Source organism: Myodes glareolus, chromosome 4 (genome assembly GCF_982192425.1).
Source record: "Myodes glareolus chromosome 4, mMyoGla1.1, whole genome shotgun sequence".
Classification (NCBI taxonomy): Eukaryota; Metazoa; Chordata; class Mammalia; order Rodentia; family Cricetidae; genus Myodes; species Myodes glareolus.
The window spans coordinates 54,376,862-54,391,538 of record NC_142029.1 but is presented as its reverse complement, the minus strand read 5'-3'; the positions used below and the strand labels follow the sequence as shown (position 1 = coordinate 54,391,538).

Here is a 14,677-nt window from a genome sequence, read left to right as displayed (position 1 = left end):
CAGCACTGTCATCTGTGAAAAGAAGAAGTCAGAGTAGACGAATTTCAAGGTGTCGAGGTGTCTGTTGTTATTGTTTGTTGTTCTGTCTGTTTGGTGAAAAGCGAGATGTTTAACCTGTGTAATTTACTGCTTTAATTCTTTATAGAACCTACTTCCAAGCAGTGAGTGTTGCTGTGAGGGCAAGCTAATCAGTCTAAAAGAAAACACTAAGTATGTCCAGAAGTAAAGTGACAGATTAAGATTTGCTTTTCAAGTCAAGACCTTAGAAATGTTGGTCAGGCCCAAGTCAGAAAGGTGTAGATACCTCCCCTTACTCCATGGCCACTCAGCTTAACCATTGCCCACACAGGACAATCATTGTCAGGGCTCATGCTTGAAGTATTTGTCCCTTCACTTTTCTTGCCGTGGAACTCTACTGGTACATTAGTCAGTAGACCTGTTGTTATGGTTGTATGTGAGCATATCTGCCTGTTGATGTCTTACCATAGGAAGTGTTTCCATTTAAAATGTTGAGGAGGGCCTGTGGGATAGCTCAGTGGGTAAAGTGCTTGCTGCATGTGCACGAGGACCTGAATTTAGATTACCAATATTCATTCAAAAGCCAGTCATGGCTGTTCATTCTGTGGAGGCAGAGGCAGGAGAATCCTCTGGCTAGCAAAGCCAGATCTGAGAGATCAAGGTACTGTGAGAAACCCTGCTTCAAAACAAACAAACAAACAAACAAACAAACAAATCAAATGGAGTCTGATTAAAGGAGACACTCAGTGTTACCTCTGACCTTTACATGTGCATACTTACACAAATGTATGCACACATTGGTATGTGCTCACCGGAACACATGTGCACACACACACAAATTGTTATACGCATGAATATGCATAGTTGAAGTTATTAGTTCAGAACCTGTAGACCTGTAAAAAGTCCAAAAATGGGCTTGTGAATGAGGTGTATGTCCACCAACTCCTTGAATTTATGTGCAGAATTGGGATCAGTATATAATTTTGTGTAATCTATGTGTACTTTACTAGAAAGAGTAAACATCAGAAGACTTTAAGAATTGGCTGGATGGTGCATGCTGGGAGGCAGAGGTAGGCAGATTTCTGAGTTCAAGGCCAACCATGTTAGTAGAGTGAATTCCAAGACACCCAGGGCTACTGGAGAAACACCATCTTGAAAACAAACAAAAACAATCAGTGCTGTAGAAGAAGTGCAGGCATCTAAATTTATCTTTATTTTCCAACAATTTTCACCACTTTGAAATGTTTTCAGCTCTTCTAATATTTCATGATCTTACCATGAAAGTCAGTAGTTGTATTGACAGTACTTTCTGCAGTACCCCAGCTCTGCCTTGCCTTAACCCTACTAATACATACACTCATGACAGTGTTGGACTTATTGGTTACTATAACTCTTTACCTTTTAAAAATATCTGTCCTGGAACTAACTGTGTGGCCCAAGCTGATCGGAATCTGTGGTCCTCTTGCCTTGGTCTCGTGGGTGCTGAGAAGATTATAGGTTTACAATCACTTAGCCCAGTTCATTACTTAATTCTTGTTATATGTAATAAAAATAGTAGTTATTAGTAAAAAGGGAGAATTTAGGTTTAAATTATAATTGACAAAGAAAAAGAACCATGCACAGAAATGTTTTGTAACCCTGTGTACTGAGTCATCTCATTTCACCGTTCACACAAAAGAGGCTCAGCTCTTGTTCTTGAATATCATGTAGAAAGCTGATTCCCCGTTTCCCTTGAGAACAGCTGCATGACTTCATTGCTCTTGGCCACACAAGAATCATGTGGTTCTATTGAAAAGAACCCGGGACAAAGACTTGGGCACACTGAAAATAGGTCCTAGCTTTGATGCTTCCTAGCACTTGGCCAGCTCTTGAGGTTGGCCTCTCTGACCCTGTCTCTTATGTGCAAATCAGGGATGAGTGGGTTCATGAACATAGTAGTTTATGTAGCATAGTAGTAGGTAGTGTTTATCCCTATCACACACACACACACACATTATGAAATTTCATTTTAGTTATTCTTTCCTGCAAGGGTATGTAAGAACCAGATGCAATCATACATGTAAAATTATCTTATAAATTACTAGACACTTAAGCATGAGCCTTAAATTCTTCTACTATCAAACTTATTTTTATTTTTTGAGACAGTGTTGTCTATCCTTGAACTCACTATAGAGTTGAGGGGACAATGAACTCTCGATCCTCCTGTGTGTGGTACCACATCTGGTCAAACTTTTTCTTTTATAGAGTTTGTTATCATTTTTAGCTAAGAAACATGCAAAAAAAAAAAACCAGGTAAATGTAACCCCTAGTGAAAGGGCAAAGAAGGTAATATCAAAATGGATTCAGAAGTGACACAGATTTTAATCGTCAGATGGTGGTATCTGAATGATTGTTAGTTGAAAAAGTTAAATAGTGACATAGCAAATGTCTTTAAAGACTCAAATAGAAATTCTAGAGATTAAAGCTACAGTGATAAAATTAGGGACAAATTGGACATTTGAGAAGGGGAGCTTAGTAACCATGAAGTCACTGCAGTAGACATTGTAACAGATAAAAGAATTATAAAACACTTTAAAGTATCAACAAATATGTGTCTAGTTTCCCATGGTCTCATATACTCATCATCCTTTCAAGAAGGGGTGGAAGCAGAAGAAATGCTTGCAGAGATAAGAGCTGAAAAAAAATCAGGGTAACTGTAGATCCATAGATCTGAGAAACTCAACCCTAATAAAAAGATAGAGGAAATATTATTAAGGCACAATGTAATTAAATCGTATTAAGGCATAACATAATTAAATTGCTTAAAACCAGTGATAAGAGTAAAGTCCTAAAAATAACCCAATTAAAAAAGGAGATGTAATGTGTAGAAAAGAGGTAACAATGATGTAGATTGGGATAAAGATTTCCTATTGGGAAAAGTGCAGACAGTGCATGCAGGAGAATCATTAATGGTGTAGAAGACAAGCAGTCGACTTAGATCTAAACCCAACAAAGACATGTTGCAAACAAGGATGAAATAGACGTGGATATAAAGCCGGCTCTTCATAGTACAAGTCATGTTAAAGGAAGTGCTTTGGGCGGAAGGAACAAGATGCTGTGGAAGTAAAAGTCTCTATGAAGGAGGGCCGGATGTGGTACTACATAGGTGGTCACATGCAATTGTTTATATTGGTATTCTTATTTTATCTCTTGAGTTATTTTTGTTTTTTTAAGGTTTTTTTAACTTTTTAAGGTTTTATTTATAATTTATTTATTTGCCTGTTTTTGTACTTTGGTATTTTTCTTGTGTGTGAGGATGTCAGATCCCTTGGAACAGGAGTTATAGAAATGGGCTGCTATGTGGATGCTGGGAATTGAACCTGCGACCTCTGGAAGAGCAGCCAGTGCTCCTAACCCCTGAGCCATTTCTCCAGCCCCTATTTTTTTTTTTACAGGAGTTTTCTTTGTTACAGTACTGCCCATCCTGGAACTCTCTCTGTAGCCCAGGCCTCCCTAATGCTGGGATTAAAGGTGTGCACTACTACACCTGGCTAATAGTATGTTTAAAGGTTATTAATTTTTAAAGTTAAATTTATTTTCATTGGACACAACTTAAAAGAAGTATACCTATTTGATATTAAAAGGTAATGATAATATTTGGAATGAGCTTTATAACAAACATAGGACACAGACCAAAGTGGGGGAAGTGGAAGTATAAGTGAGTAATTCCTTATCTGAGATCCTTGCCCTTAGATCCTTTCCAGACATCGTTGTTGTTGAGATTTTTGGACTCTCTGTACAGGCGTTCTCTTGAAGCTTTCCAACTTTGCCAGCTGACACATTTTAGGTTTATCTTTTCAAATTACTTATGCTCAACCTCCCCACCACTGTGACATTCTGGTGCTCTATGTGTGGCATGGAGTATAATCTCTTGAAGATACACTCTAACAAGTTAAAAAACATTTGTTATAAAGCTAAAAGTAACCACGAATTTTTGTAATTAATAATCAAAGAAAAGAAATAAATCGAAATTGGAAATGTCTGAATAATCCCCCCCATAAAAAGATTAAAAGAGAGGGAGAGAAAACAAGCAGAAGAAAGAAGGCAGCAGGAAAAGGCTTACACCTGACCATAGCCATACACACTAAAGAATGTAAGACTCTTAACATTCAAAAACATTGATTGCAACCCAAAATACTAACAAACAGAAGTGTATAATCATTTTAGAGACACACAAAAAGCATTGTAAGTTTAACATCCATTAGTGACTAATGAACCCCCTGCACACACACACACGCGTGCACACACACACACACACACACCAAACTTTCCAACTAACCAGACTAAGATGGGAGCTTCCTCGATCTGATAGATGCAGATTCCCATGGGTTCCTTGACAGCTTCATGGTGAAAGAATGGGAGCTCACCCCCATTACAGCTGGGAGCAACCCATAAAACCCAATAATAAGCAAGGACACAGTAAAATGATAGACAGAAGATTTGAATATTATGAAAATGATGCTGAATGAAAAAAGCCTTCAGAAGAATATATTGTTAATAATTTTAAAGAATGCAAACTAATCTGTAGTGACAATAGTCACTGTCTCAGTTAGGGTTCCCATTGCTATGATAAAGAACAAGATCACAAGTAACTGGGGGAGGGAAAGGTTTATGTGGCTTCCACCTTCACATCACAGTCCATCAGTGAGGGAAGTCAGGGCAGGAACTCAAGGAGGCTGTGTAGGAACCCTGCTTACTGGCTCAGTGTTTACCCAGCTTGCTTTGGTACAGCACCAGGACCACCAGCCCAAGGGTGGTACCATCCACAATGAACTGGGCCCTCCTACATCTGTCATCCATCCAGATGCTCATCGAGGAAACCTTTGGAACCGCCTGAGTAAATGGTACATTATGTCTTAAGTTCTCTGTTGGGTGACTCATGTCTAATAATTAGGTAGCAGGTAAGAACTTTTTTGGGAGGTATGAAATATTTATTCAATATGAAGTGTGGTTATTAATTTTTCTATTGCTGAAATTCTAGAGAGGAGAAACTTCCAGAGCTGTGAATGCTGCTTTCATTAATGCTGCAGCACAAAGGAGGTGGAGGCTTCATAGCTTGTGGGCAAGTCCTTACTTGCATGTAGAGAATCAGTCTCCCATCAGAAAACTCCAGACTGCTGTTTGGTGATTCTTCAGTCGAGGCATGCTGCTTGTTGAAAGAATAGTGCTAATTTGCTGTGCTTTTTAGGGAAAGCAGCAATATTTTGAGAGTTGTTCATTGCTACTGTGACCTCCCTTTGTACTTGAAAATATAGTTTTAAAAATCCTCATTTTCTTATCCATAATCTTTAGAAACTTAGGGTTTTTTGTGAGTTTTTTTAATAAATCCTTGAGAAAAAACCTGCATATGTCGCATGAAAATTTCTTCCTTTGCTTTTTAATAGGGACAATTAGAGTTGGATTCTGCAAAAATACCATCTCAGGGATTCATCTCCTGAAAACATCTTTTAAATATCAAAAATGGAAAGCTTTGCTTTTGAGCCAGTGTGTTTTAGAGGTTTGAGTTCATTTGGCACCAGTTAAACTAGAGGTTCATTTGCATTCCTTTGATTTCTGTGAATTCTGGTAGAGCCGGGGAAAGGATGTCAGGCCAGGGAGTTATGCCTAGGTTATTCCAGAGTAATCGTATGGGGTTTGTGAGTCACCAATCACTGTTTCCTGTTCTTTGATAGCTATTTGGTGTGGTACTGAAACATGCATTCTGAGACATTTGCCATTTATAGGCAGTTACAATCTGGGCAGTCACCCCCCACCCCGCAGTGTATAATTTCCTATGACTACACGATACATAAAACAGGAGCAAAGTACTTTTCAGAGACCAAAAAATAAGTGTTGTAAAATAATTCACATCATTTCCCCAAAGCTTAGTTAAATCTTCCCATCAATTTCCCCAGTTTCTAGAAAGATCACATATTGTGTGCACTTTGGTCTAATAGTTATGAACTATAAAGTTAGGTCCTGGGCCATCTTTGAACACAAAAAGATCACAGGGAGCTTGACTTGAGCTGTGGGCATATAGAGACATATCGTGACCTCTGTTAAGAAGGTAAGTAATTGGGTTTGGATTTAATAGGCTCTTTTAGGTGCAGAATCCAGCTTTTCTATTTACTGTACATACTTTGGCCTCAGTTTCCTTGACTGTAAAGTGGGAATTGGAATGCTGCCAATCTTAGAGAGTTGCTGTGAGACAGGTTATATGTGTGGTACCTGGGAGAGGGCTTGGTCTGTGTGAACACTCATATTTGTTGTAAAGAGTAAGAAAAGCCCCTTTGCCTTGTTTGGACTGACATTTTGTGCTGCTGTGCTCAGTGTTTTAGAGTAGTGAGCTTGCGGGAGAGTTTGTGAACCGTATCTTTACAGTCTTTAGATGTTCGTAACTAGGTACCGAGCACTGACGGCAACACTTTTAGGATGACGTGCTCATATGTGGGTAAGTGTCAAATTTAAAATGCTGCTGCTCTGTGGAAGCCTAAAGATTGGAAGAAGGCAACTGGACTCCGGAGCCGCCGGTCTTGTTTTCTTGGTGTCCCTTGATTGTAGGAATGGGGCATGTGGCCAAGGGTCTTCAATCCATGGAACCAGGTTGTCATTGCATGTGATGACGGAACCACGAGGAGCGCTCCAGAGCAGCGCCTCACAGTCCCACCGCGGAGCTCCCGGGAGCTGCGGACTTGCCTTCCAGATCCCGTTTGGTCGTCTTCTCTTGAGAGGCACCCTCACCCATGCCGTTCCAGTAAAATCGTTTTAATTTTTGAAAAATTTTGACACAATAAGCTTTGCTTTTTTGTTTCTCTCTTGTTGCTCTATCTATAGTCAGAATACTTGGTACGAATTACAGGCAGGTTAAGGGTTTCCATCATCAGGAAGGTCAGAGGGCACTGGCAAAGCTGGCAGTCCTAAAAAGTCTTCCTCAAGTTTTTTAAAGCAATAATGAAGAGAATGTGGGAACATACGTATATGGAGCTGCAGATTGTTATCACATTAAGTAAAACAAGCCAGACTCAGAAGAAGAAACCCCTGCATTCTCCTCTCTTGTGAAATCTAGATTAAAGTATAAAGTGCAAGGGGAGCTGTTTGGTCAGAGGAAGGGTCTGGCAGGAGGGGAGGCAGCTGATGAACTTTACCAAATCTTTTCCATGTGGAGAGCCCATTCAGGTGACTGAGGGCACAAAGGAAGATTGGTCCCCTTCCACTTGTGAGGAGCGAGCAACGAGGTTAGGAAGGTGCGTTGAGACTAAAAGAACAAAGTGAGATCTTTATAATGCAACGAATGGCCTGAAATACATAATTAATGTGAACTGAACAGTGCATAAGAGGTGAAGAACTGACCCAAGGAAAGTACAGAGCCATCATGTCTTAGACTGCAATGAGGAACTCAACAGGGAAGGCACAGGAAGTGTGCCAATGTGGTAGTACAGGCCATGGTGAAAGAGCAAAGGTCAGAGTGCAGGCCAAGGTGAAAGGGCAAAGGTCGGAGAGGAAAAGCTCCGCTGTGAAGCAAACACTAGATTATGTTTTGTTTTGCGGACAGCTGCCGGGCTTCCCTTTAGGAGATCACAAAGTGAGTCAGTTTGGAATCAAGTGTCCCTTCACCCTGTGTGGCGGAGGCCTTCATCCTCTCTAATGGAACCTAATTGGTATTGTCAAAGTCTCTAGTGTTATCTGTGCACCGAGGCAATCTCAAACAAGCAAAATAATTTTTCTTTTAAATTGTGGGAAGACTTTAGGCACATGAAAATACTTTCCAGGTTTGTGTTGGGGAACTAGAAACTAGAAAGGAAACTCTTCAGTCACATTTTATTTCTTAGCTACTTGTGTTTTTCACGTGGTGGTGGATTCTGGTGACTGAGATCTTTAAATTTGTAATAGGGTGCCGAAAATAGAAATAACAGGAAAAGGAAAGGCTGTAGCGGGCGATAGGAGAAGTGGAAGAGGGTATGGAGTGCTATCACGACCGCCTCTGCCAGAAATGCAGACCTTCTATCTGCTGCCTTCACCCGTCAGCCCTCAGTGGCCCCGCAGAAATCACCCCTTGGCTTAGTCTGCAGGCTCTTATTGGTGGCAGCAGCCTTCCTTGCTGGCATCTGTCAGCTTTTCTTCCCCCTTTCACAGTCTTTCCCTGCCTTCTTCATCTATGCCTTGTCTGCCAGCCCCAACCCTGTCCCTGAACACTCAACCTAGGTAAACCTTTTCCTAGGCGTATGCTTTCCAAGGTGGAGGGGACCACGGATTTCTGGCTGTTCTTGTCTTCTGTGTTCCCAGGACCCCAAGGCAAGAAGATATTGCTGTTGCTTTAAACGAGGAGGGAAAAGACTAAGCAGACTGTAATACTTCAGTAAATTCTGTCTTAAGTTGCTGAAGATTGAAGTGCTTGCAGTTTCCCAAAGCCTTGGAAATTTTCCCCGTTCAAAAAGAGACAACCAAGATCTTTCTTTGGTTGATGGTTTTTAGGTTTCGCCCAGTTCCTTTCCCCTTTCCATCTGCTTTCTCCCACCCCTCTCAGTCTCTCCCTTCCCTGTAGCATAGACCAGAGCCTCATGAGCCTAAGGCCTCCTCCCCCAATACTGCTGTGCTGTACTCCGGCCAGTTTCTTTGTGTGAGTGTGTTCATATGTGTATGTCTGTATGTATGTGTGTAGGTGCCCATGTGTGCATGTCCATGTGGCTGACAGGGCAACAGCAAGTGTAGTGCCTCAGGTGCCATCCGACTTCTTTTTAATTGATAAGTCTGTGTGTATCTGCGCACGCGCACTAACTCAGGTAAAGGACGACTTTGGAGCGTTGCTTCTCTCCTTCCACCCTTAGTTCTGGGAACTGAGCTCAGGTCTTCATGCTTGCAAGGCAAGTACTTTACTGACAGAGCCGTCTCCTCAGCCTCAGACCCATTCCTTTAACTAGTAATTTATGATTGTGGTTTAAGAAATATCTTTTTTTCTGTAGAGGAAGTTTTTAACATTAAGAATTATTTTGTAAAGCCTGGAAAAATACAGACAACGTGTAACTATGTCGTGCACTAGCTCCTAACTTCTCACATTGAACCCACATTAAGCTTTTGCCATAATCCCTTAAAAATGTATCTTTTTAAAAAGAGTCCTAGGTTGAGCCTGCCTCACCCCGTGCTTTGACCTTGCCTCCCTCCCCACTATAGCCACTTTTCTGAGCTTGTTTGTAGTTCTTATGTGTTTAGCTTTATTACATATATCTGATGTCATAAGCAACATTTGCAGTATTTTTTTGATTTTTAAAAACATTTTTCTGATTTACAAAACATGACATACTGTGTGCATCCTTTAGCAGTTTACTTTTTCCACTTATATTTTTTGAATAATAATGATAGGATTTTTCTTGATGTCTGAGTATCTACTGCTCAAATACTAGTGTAAACATATTCCTTCCTTCTCTTGTTGCTTTGGTGAAAGAGCCGACAGAGCAGCTGAAGGAAGGGGGGGTGTGTTCTGTGCAGCAGAACCCTGCAAGGAGGTGCAGTTCTTCATGGCAGGGAAGTCATGGTGACTGGGCAGAGGTGACTGGTCACAGGGCCTCCACAGTCAGGAAACAAGAACGGACAGACATGAGGCTGGGCCGTACAATCTCCAGGCCGTCTTCTTCGTCTCTGTGGGCCTCATGCTCACATTTGAGGGATCATGTGTGCTCTGTCAGTAGAAGAACAGATTAATAAATGGGAGGACTTGGCATGATTCCAGGCCGCTGAAAGCCCTTTGTAAATATTTGCCATTAGGCTTTGGGTTACCGTGGATGGAGGAGTAAGGGAAAGGGGACTCTTGGAGGGTGGATGAGGGAAAAGCTGACCCACCCAAGCCAGAGGTGAGCTTGAGAACTCAGAATCTGAGCACATGGAAGGAGGGCAATAAACCCCTGGGAACTCTGGGAAAGTGTCTTTGCCACAGAGGAAGCTGTTCTCTGATGGTTGGGGCTTTCCCCTCAGGCTGTTCAGAGGTAGATCCTGCCAATCATATCGGGCGCTTAGGCAGTTTTCAAAGCCTCAAGGAAGTTGAATATTTGAGGGAGTATAAAGATTAGATTAAATTTCAACTGAATTTAAATTTTCTTTTTCAGAACATTCCCTTTATCTTTCAAATATATATATCTGGTTGGGACAGGCAGCGCTTGCGAATTAGAGGCAGGTGGTTGCTTTAGTTGGAAAAAAAAATGTTCAGTTTAAATCATAGGTACTAAAATAAAAGTGTAAGGGAAATGTCGTGTTGAAATTATTGATGACATTCAAAGGCCACAGCAAAGCCCAGGAGAAGCCTGACCTGAGCACTGGAGGCCTCGTGGTGAGCTTGGGGACTCTTCATTCAGTGTAAGGCAGGTTATATCCGCTTGATAAATGTGAGTTGATATACCTAGAGTTTCCCCTATACTTTACCAAGGCTGATTTCTTTTAAAAATGCACGTTCTCATTTTACCAGAGTAGAATGTATAATGCAAATTATTGTGTAGTTGTCTTACAATTGTCTACTTATGTGGTTGTTGCTATCCAGCTTCACTAGGGAGGCCTGTGTGCAGTGACCGTCCAGAGTGGGTTCTGCCATGGAGGGTGGGAGACTGACAGCTGCTTTGATAATGCCTTTTTTCTTTTCTCTTTTAGCTTTATTCTAAAGGGATTTTTATTTCTGGCAACTTTATATCTGGTTCTTCTTCGTTTTGTAAAAATATTTCATCTTTAAGTTAGCATGCAAATTAGTATGCTTAATTGTGGCATTTTCTTTTCTTTTCTAATTTTAAAATGATTTATTTATTTTTATTTTATATGTATTGGCGTGCGTGTCTGTGTGAAGGTGTCAGTCAGATCCCCTGGAACTGGAACTCAGACTGCCATGCGGGTGCTGGGAATTGAACGTAGGGCCTCTGGAAGAACAGTCAGTGTTCTTAACTGCTGAGCCACCTCTCCAGCCCCAGTTATGGCATTTTCATACACACTTTCTCATTGGTCCTCCTCCATCTCCCCACTCGCGCTCCTAGTCACCTTCCCTTCATAGCCCCCGTTCTGATTTCATGTCACACGCACTCTGTTAGCCTCCTGGTTGCCTTAACAATTCTTTTTTCCCCTCTAATGATCCCCTTTCTACTTTAATAACTTCTCACATTTATCTGCATATTTAAAATGAAAATATAAGATTTGCTTGTGAGAGAAAGCATGGTATTTTTCTTTCTGACTCTGGTTTACTTCACTTGCTTTAGTAATTTCTGGCTTCATTCATTTTCCTACAAATGTCATGATTTCATTTATCTTCATGTCATGACTTTTTAGTGTCAGAACCGAGACAGGACCTGTGCCATGGAGTGGTGAGGTTAAATAAGAACACAAGGCAGGAGAGACAATGCATTTACAGTGTATATATTTAGTGTTTTAATCATTTTTTTTGTGTTCTAAAAAAGTACCAGTGTTCTTTAAAATCCTAACAAACAGGCAATAAGTTTACCATATTGTCATTATCTGTATTTAGGAAAGAGCATCAGGCTACTGGTACTCACCATATTTTATTCACTGTCTTGTCATAGCTACTTTCTCTGTGTTTCAGTGATTTAGAGGGGCTAGAAGGCTTATGTTCTAAAAGGATACAGAACTTGTTTTGTACTGAAAATAAAGTTTCTTTACTACTGCGTGGCCGTCTGCATTTCCTCTTGAGAAGCAGTTCTCATCTTTCATTTTTCCTGTATAATGATTGCTTTACTGGCATTTAATGAACATTAAGTGGAAACAACAGTAAGTTAGGAAATTAAAGCTTGGATTTGAATTTCAGTTTCATAAGTCACTGAAGTGTCTTAAAGAGGGCTGGAGAGATGGCTCCAGAGGTTAAGAGCACTGGCTGCTCCTTCAGAAGTCCCGAGTTCAGTGTCCAGTACACATCTCTGGTGGAATCCTGTGCCCTCTTCTGGCTTGCAGGCACATGTGCAGACAGGGCACTCATATTCGTACAATACATAAATAAGTCTGATTGGTAAAGCACTTTCCATGCAGGTGTGAGGGCCTAAGCTCTGCTCTCTAGCACCACGTAAAATGCCAGGTCCAGAGTGAGCATCTGTGATCCTGGTACTGGAGGGCTGGAGGGAGGCAGGTCTCTAGGGATTACTGTCAACGAGTGTCACTAAATGAGTGAGTCAAAGCTAAGGTGGAGGGTGACTGAGGAAGGCATGCAGTATTGATCTCTGGCCTCCGCATGCAGAAGTATACATAATTACACACACAAACCTGTAAACATAGGAACACATACGCATATGTGCACATACAAAAGAGTATATGTAGTCGAGATTTTGTTTGTTTTGTTTTGTTTTGTTTTGTTTTACTCTTTGGTCTTTGGGGGCCCTCCACTCAGTTCCCAGATAAATACACGGAGACTTATTCTTACTCAGGAATATCTGGCCTTAGCTTGGCTTGTTTCTAGCCAGCTTTTCTTAAATTATCCCATCTACCTTTTGCCTCTGGGCTTTACCTTTCTCTTTTCTATTTACCTTTCTTTCCTTCTTACTCTGTGGCTGGTTGTGTGGCTGGGCGACTGGCCCCTGACATCTTCTTCTCCTTTTCTTCCTCCTCTTCTTCTCCTTCTCTTATTTATTCTCTCTGCCTGCCAGCCCTGCCTATTTCTCCTGCCTACCTATTAGCCATTCATCTCTTTATTAGACCAATCAGATGTTTTAGATAGGCAAAGTAGCACAGCTTTATAGAGTTAAGCAAGTGCATCATAAAAGAATACAACACATCTTTGCATCACTAAACAGATATGCCACAGCATAAAAGAATGTCACACATCTTTAACTAATATTCCATAGCAGTATATCTTCAGCTGGTTCTAGACATGTACAACTGCAATCCTAGGGCAGAGACAGGAGAATTTTGAGATCAGCATGGCCTAAACAGGGAGACCCTGTCTTTCCTTCCACACTCCAGATCATTCTCTATTTTTGTTTGTTTCATTTAAATACTAAAAGACTTAAAGCAACATCTTTTATACTTATCAGGTATAATGGCAAAAAATAAGAATAATATATGGGCAAAATGATTTTTCACTACATTACATGCGAATATTTTGCTTGATTATTGGAAAATAAAATGATTATATATTATTAACAAATTACATAAAATCAAATAGGTGTGGCAAAGCATTGGTCCCCAGCTTTATGTTTACTAGTTCAAATGCCAAGTCCTCAGCACAGTAATTTTCAGCCTTTAAAAATGTAGATAAGTGGGACCGGTGGTTTATCGTGTGCGGGGCAAAATGGAGCTCGAGGCCATGAGTAGGTACACCAGCCCGGTCAGCCCAGCTGTCTTCCCACACCTGACTGTGGTACTTCTGGCCATCAGCATGTTCTTCACCGCCTGGTTCTTCGTTTACGAGGTCACCTCCACCAAGTACGCACGCAACATTTACAAAGAGCTCCTCATCTCCTTGGTGGCGTTCCTCTTCATGGGCTTTGGAGTTCTCTTTCTCCTGCTCTGGGTTGGCATCTACGTATGAGTCCCCAAGGGTACCCACCAGGCAGCTTCACCAAGTCCCTGCTTTTGTAAATTAATTTTTTTACCATTGCTACAAGTGTCCCAGCTGCTGTTTACAATAAAGGCAGATGTGTGATCAAAAAAACAAACAAACAAACAAACAAAAAATGTAGGTAAGTGAAAGTGATGGAGATAATTTTGAATAAGACAAGACCATGGAGATTCACAGCCACCACCACTGGAATAGCATTTTGAAAAACTACTAAGTTATGCTTAGAGGTCCTGGTAATTAATTTCTCTCAACACAAAATAGCTGTGTCTATAAAGAGTCATAGCTTCCAAGCATGGTGGTGCACACCTTTAATCCCAGCATTTAGGAGGCAGAGGCAGGTGGGTCTCTGAGTTCAAAGTCAGCTGGTTTACATAGTGAGTTCCAGGTCAGTCAGGGCTACACAGTGAGAATCTGTCTCAAAAAGAAAAAAGTTAACTATAGAAAAATTTCTAAATGAGAATTTAATAAAATGAATACCTAATGCTAAGATATAAGGAACTCTTGAGTGCATAGGATGGCTCAGTTATATCTTTTTCTTCTCCCTCACTGGTCTTTGGAATTTGGGGGGGGGTGTCTTAATATTTTTACTGAGAGTATTTATAGTTTTGTTTTTTTATTAAATTTATTTATTTATTTTACATCCTGACCGCAGTTTCCCCTCCTGTCTCCCTTCTCATTCCCTCCCCCCTGTTTCCCTGTCCACTCCTCCTCTGTTTCTGTTCAGAAAGGGGCAGGCTTCCCATGGGTGTCAACAAAGCATGGCGTATCAAGTTGCACAGGATTGAACTCCTCCCCATGTACTAAGGCTGGACAAGGCAAACAAACAAATAAGTTTCTGGAAGCCAGTTGAAGCCTTAGGGACAGGCTCTGCTTCCACTACTAGGAGTCCCACAAGTAGATCAAGTCACACATATGTAGAGGGCCTAGGTCCGGTCCACATAGGCTCCCTCGCTGTTGGTTCAAGCCTATGAACTCTTGTGAGCTTAGGTTAGTTGTTTCTGTGGGTTCCCTTATGATAACCTTGACCACACACAGATACACACAGACACCTGGCTCATATAGTCATACACACATACACACTCACACACACACACACTCACACGCACACAT

The 14,677-nt window shown here is 41.1% G+C and overlaps 1 protein-coding gene and 1 pseudogene across 3 annotated transcripts in view; both read left to right on the top strand.

The window, feature by feature from the left end:
- Positions 1-14,677, top strand: part of Pls1 (plastin 1) — a 92,250-nt gene that overhangs the window by 35,736 nt on the left and 41,837 nt on the right. The window lies entirely within an intron of this gene.
- On the top strand, positions 13,274-13,689 carry LOC125412005 (dolichyl-diphosphooligosaccharide--protein glycosyltransferase subunit TMEM258 pseudogene; annotated as a pseudogene).